The sequence below is a fragment of the Cornus florida genome, unplaced genomic scaffold (genome assembly GCF_030987335.1).
Source record: "Cornus florida cultivar Cherokee Brave unplaced genomic scaffold, ASM3098733v1 CherokeeBrave_3.0.0_Hap2_Chr06, whole genome shotgun sequence".
In the NCBI taxonomy this organism is placed as follows: domain Eukaryota; kingdom Viridiplantae; phylum Streptophyta; class Magnoliopsida; order Cornales; family Cornaceae; genus Cornus; species Cornus florida.
The window spans coordinates 78898572-78908192 of NW_026775576.1; the positions used below are offsets into that span (position 1 = coordinate 78898572).

The 9621-nt window shown below is 35.1% G+C and overlaps 1 pseudogene; it reads right to left on the reverse strand.

Moving 5' to 3' along the window:
* Positions 1 to 548: 548 nt before the first annotated feature.
* LOC132312249 (desmethyl-deoxy-podophyllotoxin synthase-like) lies at positions 549 to 8447 on the reverse strand (annotated as a pseudogene).
* Positions 8448 to 9621: the final 1174 nt, after the last annotated feature.

The following is a 9621-nucleotide window of genomic DNA, read 5'->3' on the forward strand; positions in this document are numbered from 1 at the left end:
AGAGGGCATTTTTTTATGATCCTGGGTGTATTTTGATGTATATGTATTTGAATAAATGGAGGATTTTATTGGAATTGTCGGGTCGTGACAGAAAGAGCCTTGTTGTAATTTCTGAATCCTAGAGTGCAATTACAATATTATTGTGGTGCTTATTGTAATTAATTAGATAGGATAGAGTTATAGGATAACTCTATCTCTATCTAAATAGAGTTAGGATAAGAATTCCTTTTTGATTCTCATCTCTAGCCCCAATTATATACACGATATATCTCTCTTATTCGGGTAGACACACTATCTGACATAATACAGAATAACGAGAGTAAGAGATATAGAGTTTCCACAAACATGTGTATTCCAGGGATATAGAGGTGAAGGTTTACTGGTGTTCAAGGCAAAAGTAGAACCAATCTAATTCACTGTTATTCTCGGAGTGTTAACGATTAATCAATCGTCCAAAGGTATGAGATCCCTTTATAGTATTAATTAATTTGATGAAATATCACGTGGATATGATCCTAAAATTTTTAAATGCTTCCGCTGTGCCTTCATTAATATCAACTAGTATTAATATATACCAATATTATAGGCTGACATTGAAAATGAAAGTTCAGTAAGGGATGGCTTTGGCCAATTTAAAATGAACACCAAATTCTAACTACTTTCTGGTTTTACTCACCAGATGAAGGATGATAAGCAATGGGAATCACAAACAGATCTCTTCTCCTTCTAGTGGTTAAGCCAAAGCCCTTGGTCATGTCTAGATCTCCTTGCTTTGCTCCACTGGCAAGCTTCCATTCGAAGTGATACAACAATTGTGCAAGAGGGAGCTCAGTGTTAGCTATTCCTAACGATATACCATGACATGTTCTTCTTCCATCACCAAAAGGTATATATTATAAATGAGTCCCCTTGTAATCAATTGAACTGTCAAGGAATCTCTCTGGATCAATCCAATGTTCAGGATCTCTACCAATTGCACATGCATTGACAATGACTTTGCTTTTGATAAGTATCTCATATCCATGAATTTCACATCCCTCTCTGCACTCTCTCAGGAATAATAAAGGGAGAGGAGGGTATAGTCTGAGAGTTTCTTTGATAACCAACTTTAAGTACCTCAATTAATGGAGGTCTGCTTCATTAACATCATTTCCCTTTTTTCCTAAACCAGTCTCAACCCGGCTTGTGCCTTTTCCATAACTTTTGGGTTTTTTAGCATTTCTGACCTTGCCCATTCTAGAGTTGATGATGACGTCTCACTTCGGCAACGAAAATGTCCTGAAACAGCATTGAAACCGAGTCAATGAATAAAGAATTTAGAATAAGATCCTCCTAGTGGTTCTTATTAGGCTCTCTACTACTATAAAAGCTTATCTCGATAGATGCCATACTGGGTGCTGGTCATGCTCAAATTTAGATAAAAACCAAACTTAAATATTGAACACAAGGTATTAATTTATGGACTTGGGTATTGATTTTAAAATTCACAGTTCACTCATTTATGGACAAGTAATTAATTCATTAAGTTTTCCGGAATTTGAATGATGTTTAGACTGAAATTCTGAAAAGGCTGTTTCGAACTTCTGCTCAGTTGCAAGTTAAAATAATTTGTAGAATTTAATGTAAAGAAAGAAAAGAAATATAGGTACTAACCAAGATAATTGCCTTGATGTTATTGATAGTTAATGGAATAATGGGAATTCAGGGTCACAGCCTTCATGAATCTTTAGAAGAACATCTACCAGATATCGTCAATCTTTGAAGTTTTGGTTTTGCCAATTTCTAATACATTTTAAAGTCTGAATTAGAGGGATGTTTTAGCAACAAATTGAGAAGGTTTTCTAACCCTAATAGGACTCTCTAATCTTCTATATAAACTCTCATTCACACATAATTCTACATGGCTTTTTACATTGAAGATTTCAAAACCCTAGAGAGCTTCTCTATGTGAAAATTTCATAGTTTATTATTTTTCTATTTTTGAGAGAATTATGTTGTTGTTCATCGTTCAATTGGTGTTTACATGATTGAAGGTTCTATTGCTACCGGTCGTCAAACATATTTGCTTTTCTACTTAAAAAATTTTGATTTTGAAAAAAACAGAGGAGAAGATCACATTTTGAAGGGATCAAGTCATTCGTGGAGTGTTGGTTGATCTACCAGTGATCCTTCTACAAAGATCAAGAGTAAGCCTAAGGTCGAGAGCTGTTGAACGGGGTAGTTGCAAAGCCAGGGACGTCAACAATTGGTTTTTGTTAGAACGAAAGGGTGTGAGCCTGAGTTGAAATCCGTTGTACTTCGCTTCATACATAGTGGATCTTTACGCTTGAGACCATGTGAAAATCTCTGAGGTTTTTTCCGATTGTTGGATAATTTCTCTAACTAGGTTTCCTCGCTAGAAATCCCAGTATCTCTCTAAATTTTTTTTTTTACATTACTTGCACTTTAAGTTATTGCTATGTGGGTGATTAATTTACTTTTATTTTGGTAAATTTAAATTAAGCCAAAATCTGATAAAAGAGAGAGTTTATCCTATTCAACCCCCTCTAGGTTTCTTATCCATACTATATTCCATGACCATTCCGCATTGAGCAACTCACACTATTCAATTATAATACAATACACAGTTGTCCTTTGATGTATAACTAAGCGTAAGAGATCTTGTGATGTCTAGTAATCTATGGAAGCCAATGTATATTCTAAAAAATGCTTACATGCATAAGATAAACTAATCAACATTACAGGCTAAAATTGAAATTGAAAATATCATCATATAATGGATGCCTTTTGCCAATTCAAAATGAATATAAAATGCATTCTGCCTTCTGGTTTTACTCACCAGGTGAAGGATGATAAGCAATGGGAATTAAATACAGATCTCTTTTCCTTCGAACCGTTGTGCCAAAGCCCTCCGTCATGTCTAGATCTCCAAGCTTCGCTCCATCGGCAAGCTTCCAGTCAAAGTGATACAATAGTTGTGCTAGTGGAAGCTCAATGTTAGCTACTCCAAATGATATGCCAGGACATATTCTTCTTCCAGCACCAAATGGTATATATTGGAAATTAGTCCCCTTATAATCAATTGAACTGTCAAGGAATCTCTCTGGATCGAAGCTCTCTGCATCAATCCAATGTTCAGGATCTCTACCAATTGCCCATGCATTGATAATAACTTTGCTTTTGACAGGTATCTCATATCCATTAATTTCACATCCCTCTTTGCACTCTCTTGGAAGTAATAAAGGGGCAGGAGGATGCAATCTCAGAGTTTCTTTGATAACTAGCTTTAAGTACCTCAATTCATGGAGGTCTGCTTCATCGATATAATTTCCTTTTTTAGCAAAAACCTGCCTTACCTCCGCTTGTGCCTTTTCCATAACTTTTGGGTTTTTCAGCATTTCTGACATTGCCCATTCTACAGTAGTTGATGAAGTCTCACTCCCCGCAATGAAAATGTCCTGGAACAGCATTGAAACAGATTCAAGGAATAGAGAATCACATAACAATAACCTCCTAGTGGTTTTTACTAGGCACTCTGCAACTTTATAAGCTTATCTTGATAGATGCTGCACTGGGCATTGATTTAGATTGGGCCAAACTTACATATAGAACACAAAGTTTAAAACTTGGCTGTTGATTTTAAATTTCACAGTTCAACCATTTATAGAAGACTAATTAATTTTCTTGAACTCGAAGGATGTTTAAAAAGAAAAAGAAAAAGATAAATTGGAATATGTTTCAAACTTTGTTCAGCTGGAACATATAAACATGATTGAAGCAGAAATTAATTAACTGTACTAACCGAGAGAACGGCCTTGATGTTGTTGATAGTTAATGGGAATTTAGGGTCATGGCATTCCTGGATTTTTACCAGAACATCCACCAGATCATCATCTGCTTCAACTTCATCAATCTTTGTTGCCACCTTCTTAGCTTTATGGTCGTCAATGATGTTGTCAAGTATCCTATCAATTTATCTATGAATCTTCTCAAGTTGGGCCTCAGCCCAGTGATCAAATGAAGCAATTTAACTGAAGGGTAGAGATCAGCAACATCAAAGCCTGATCCTAACTTGGTGATTTCCTTGAGAAGTGATAAGAATACTTCTTGATCTTTGCATTTCTTGCCAAAGGCCACCCTTGCAGTAATACTGTTAGTCAACACGAAAATCTTTTTACTGAGGTTAATCGACAATCCTAAATGTGTGGAAATAGATTTGACGAGATTAGAGACCTCTTCTTCCCTGATGGATTGGAATGATTGAACACGTTTTGTACTTAAAAGCTCCAAAATGCATATTTTACGAAGTTGTCTCCAATAGTCCCCATATGGGGCAAAGGCAATGTTTGTAGAACCATAAGATATGATGGTTGCAGCAAGAAGATAAGGCCTGTTAGCAAAGATGATGTCATGGGTTTTCATAACCTCTTTTGCAGTTTCTGCCGAAGAAATGACAATGATAGAAAGTTCTCCAAGTTGCAGGTGCATCAGAGGTCCATGTTTCATGGCCAAATGTCTTAGGCAGTGATGGGGTTGAGATCCGACAAACTGGTGCATGTTTCCTATGAGAGGTAGCTTCCATGGCCCGGGGGGAAGATTTCCAGTCGAGCTCTTTGTTTTAGAGATTATTTTCGATAGCATGAACAGAAAGAGCAGGAAAGTGAAAAGAAGTGGCAAGGAGGGGAATGGAAGCTCCATCAGCAAATTTAGAGCAGTGTCAAGAGTTCACTTGTTTCAGCAGTAAGAGTGTATCTCATCCAGATATATGCATGCTTTGGTGCCTTGAAGTTCTGCAGGATTCACTTTGCTTTTTAAGTTCTAATTTTCCAGCTTGTATGATACTTTTGTTTTATGAAGATGTTCTAAGTTGATCTAAAAATATGCATGTTATGAAGCACTCCACAAAAACCATTAACCAAGAAGGTAAACAAAGAGGATATGTGTACAGAGAGGCCATTAGGAGTGATATTTTACATATAAGAACCTCTATTCCTTGAAGTTGCTTCCTATCTCAATAGCCAACCTTTTCTTATAAATTCAAATCCATTATTTATCCAAATGAACCATAAGTTTCTTGTTTGAATTAACTATCATTTGGAATAAAAATTTAAAATAATTAACATTTGCGAAATAAAAAAAGAAGGGCAAACCCTGTGCACGAGGGCAAGGTTTGGGGAGAAAAAAAAAAAATCAGAAGAATTGAATTAATTTTAGTTCTACACATCTATATGTATGCATAAGCATATACTAGATGAGGGTTGATCACAAATTTGAAACCCTAATATAGATTTATGCGTCGACATGTTTTTGAATCACACACATATCATAATGGTCTTATAAATTATACATGTAGTTCAGACATGTCAAAAGCAAGTTGGTTCAGAATTTCTATTCCAAGAAACAGTGTATGGTCTAACAATCATAAATGTAGTACAACACACATTTATGTTATGCATCCATGCAAGTACAGAGTTATTATATGGCAAATGATTCTCAAGCAGATTACTTAAAAGTGAATTGCAAGACCCTACGAGTTTTGATTGGTCGATCATGTATGCAAAATATACGAAATTGAGATCCTCTATTTTCTTATATTTGGTAAAGATGGACCAATCAAAGCTTGTAGGTAGGATAATTCATTTTGAGAGTTCGGACCAAGTATCACTACTCTATTACATATGTATTGTCACGATTTTCAAAACACATCCACACAATTAGAAGACATTTATATATAACTATATAGTAGTAAGTGCCAATAACCTCTTCTCTGATATCATATTGCCAGCCCGAGCCAGTAATGGGAAGCGTGCACAAGCCCTTGAGGGTTGGGTAGGCGAGCAATACCCTAGATGCATTTTGAAAATGGTAAACATAAACGAAGGATGTGTAAAGCGAAAAATATACATGACATGTAGAGAGAGAGAGAGGGAGAGAGAGAGACTAAAATTGCTGGGGATTTAGTTGTAGGTTGAGTTACAATGTCTCTTCAGTGTATAGAGTGTTTACAAAAACAGAGGAGGCTGAAACAGAGAAGAAAGAAGGTAGAATAAAAAAATGGAAAAGTTTGTGAAAGCTGAGAGAGAAGCTTGTCCCGTAGATATAGACAGGAGAGAAGAGAGTGAGAATTTGACCATTTCTCTGATTAATGATAAAAATGGATCACTTAAACGGTATGGGAACTGACGACACATTGCCATCAGACCCATCACAGGCCTTTTTTTTCTTTCCCTAAGCCAAATATTATATTATTATTAATCCACAACCCAAATCAACGAACAATATGATGAGATCGTAGCCAACTCAGTCACAACTGGACAAGCAAATATTAAATTATTAATTTATATTTTTTAACCTGAACATTATATTATTAATCAACAAGCCAAAACAACAAACCAGATGATGAGATCTTATTCAACTGTACAAGGGACTATGCAGAAATCACTATAATGAAAATAAAAGCTAACTTAAGTTCACTTACTCAGAGTCGATCATTCCCAATTTCCCATGCATGACTATTCAATTCCCACCACTGATTCACTCCTAATAGACATTGCAATCTTTATACCCTTTAATTAAAGGGGTTGGCTTCATTGTTTGCATCAAGCATTGCGAAATCTCATATAAATAAAATGGGCCACATAAACTACTATAATCGTATCATATTTAACTTAAGAGGAAATAGATTTGATGAGATTTGAGACCTCTTCTTCCCTGATGGATCGGAATGATTGGACACGTTTTGCACTTAGAAGCTCCAGTATGCAAATTTTATGAAGTTGTCTCCAATAATCTCAATATGGCGCAAAGGCAATGTCTGTAGAATCATAAAATATGATGGTTGCAGCAAGAAGATAAGGGCTGTCAGCAAAGATGATGTCATGGGTTTTGAACACCTCTTTTGCAGTGTCTGCCGAAGAAATGACAACGATAGAAAGTTCTCCAAGTTGCAGGTGCATCAGAGGTCCATGTTTCATGGCCAAATCTCTTAGGCAGTGATGGGGTAGAGATCCAACAAATTGGTGCATGTTTCCGCTGAAAGGTAGCTTCCATGGCCAGGGGGGTAGATTTCAAGCAGAGCTCCTGGTTTTAGATACTATTTTGAATACCATGAATAGAAAGAGCAGGAAACTGAAGAGAATTGGGAAGGAGAGGAATGGGAGCTCCATCAGCAAATGTAGAGCAGTGTTTGAGATTTCACTTGTCTCAGTGGTATGCTTGCCTTATTATCCAGATTTATGCATGCTGTGGTGCCTTAAAATTCTACAAGATTGAAAGTGCATTTTAAGTTCTCTTTTCTAGCTTGTATCCTTGTTTTATGAACAAAGATGCTTAGAGTTGGTGCCATTAGTTGCCAAATTTAAATATGCAGTATTGAATCAAGGAAGACAAATAGAAACATGTTATAAATTAAACAAGTATGAAGTATTTTGAGAATAGTCTGTATGAACTATGAACTAATTTTGTTTTATGGAAGTTCTTGCTAATTTCCTGAATTATAGATGGTTGGATTCACTCCACTACACGAATAAAATGTCATCGAGTCATGTGATGTGTTAAATAAAGCACAGAGCAGAAATTGACATTTTGAACAATTCACTCCGATACCAAAATCATATCTAAAATGTAAAATATACCATCTGCAAGAAAATAGTACTGGGGTGTCTTAATTGATTTGGAATTTAATTATGTGAAATTAATTTTACAATTTGGAATAAGCTTGCATTTTATTTCCAATAAAATCCCAACATTTAAGTTTCCTGTTTGAATAAACAAATTAATTGGAATAAAGATTTGAAAGAATTGAAATTTCACAACTCATCCAAAGTAAAAATAAAAAATAAAAAATATTTGAACTATTGTTATTTATGTACATGTGTATGCATACATACAAAAATTTTAATGGATTATGTAGATGACTTGTGGAAGATTGGAACGACTTAACAGATATATGTGCACATATGTTCTTGGGTCATATACGTAGCATAATGATCATATAAATCATACATGTAGTTCAGACATGCCAAAAAGCAAGTCTGGGTCATATACATCGCGTAATGATCATATAAATCATACATGTAGTTCAGACATGACCAAAAGCAAGTAGGTTCATAAAATTTATTCAAAGAAGCAGACCATAGTCATATAAATCATATATGTAGTACCGACACATCAATTTTCTGCAGCATGCATATACAGAATATATATATATATATATAGATAGAGTGGGGGATAGACTTACATTGTTGAAGATATAGTTCTAGTCAGTTGGAGCTTGAGTTCCCATGTCTCCCTTTGTGCGGAGAGTGTTTGAGAAACAGGGGAAAATAGTAAACAGAGAAAATATTGAAATGCATATACTTTTTAGAGAACCCTGTCCTTTATATATATACACACATATACAGAGAGATTAATGGCTTGTTTGGGTCGGTTTTAACATTTTTCTGTTTTCAGAAACTGAAAAAAAAAAACAGAAGAAGTTTTTGTCAGTTTCTGAAAACTCAATTAAAAAAAGTTTGAAAAAATAGTTCTCACCAAACGAGCCCTAAAGTTATGACCTACAATTATACAAGACTAAGATGAAAAAACAATGGACAGAGAGAGAGATTATAAAGTCTTGATTGAAGGTGACTCTTTTTGTATGATTATACTAATACTTTATGAAAGCATGGACCATTGGACCTTATTTAAGAAAATGACCATTGCTAGTGCCGGCTGATCAAGGGAGTTGTCCAATGTCAACATTTTCAGCGGTTGGGCTCCACAGGATGGGACTGGCACTACAAGAAGTCTAATCTCAACGTTTTCCATTGTTGGGCTCCAGAGTGGGACTAGCACTACAGGAAATGTTAACAAACAAAATTGCACGTGAATGGTTCAAATCATTTAAAAAACTTCAAGATAAGCTTTATAGTACTTTGAATATTTGATTAGTGGACATTTTGAAAATGACATGATAATTGTACTCCAGTTGATTTCAATAAAGAAGAAACAAAATTATCTCTCAAAAGTGAAAGTAAGAGTATTTCAAAGATAATTGTGAAATCTAAGGGCTGCTTGATCAACTGGTTCATGCACCACATGCTATAATGAGGCCACTCACTAGACAAGAATCATGAGCTCTCTTTATTAAGCATAGGATTGAGAGGAGATTTTTATATTCACAAATGTTTAGATTCTTTTCAAGCAATGATCAATAAGAAGAACTTGTCAAGAGGATGGCCATGGCTCTTAACTAATGGTGTTTAACTGTTTGTTTAAGAGGTTTATTGAAGTCTTCTTTTTTATTCAATAATCTATGGAAGCCCACATAACATCTGTTCTTATTTTACCTTTCAACAATGTTATATATAAATACATATATATATATATTCTAACACACTTTTAAGTTTTAACTCTATTAATATATATAAAACTAATTAACATTATAGGCTCACACTGAAACTGGAAATTCAATAATGGATGGCTTTGACCAATTTAAAGTGACCATCCAATGCTTTCCACCTTCTTGTCTTAATATCTTATTCACCAGTTGAAGGATGATAACTGATAAGCAATTGGATTCACAATCAGATCTCTTTCCCTACAAACTGCTGCACCAAAGGCCTCAGTCATGTTTAGATC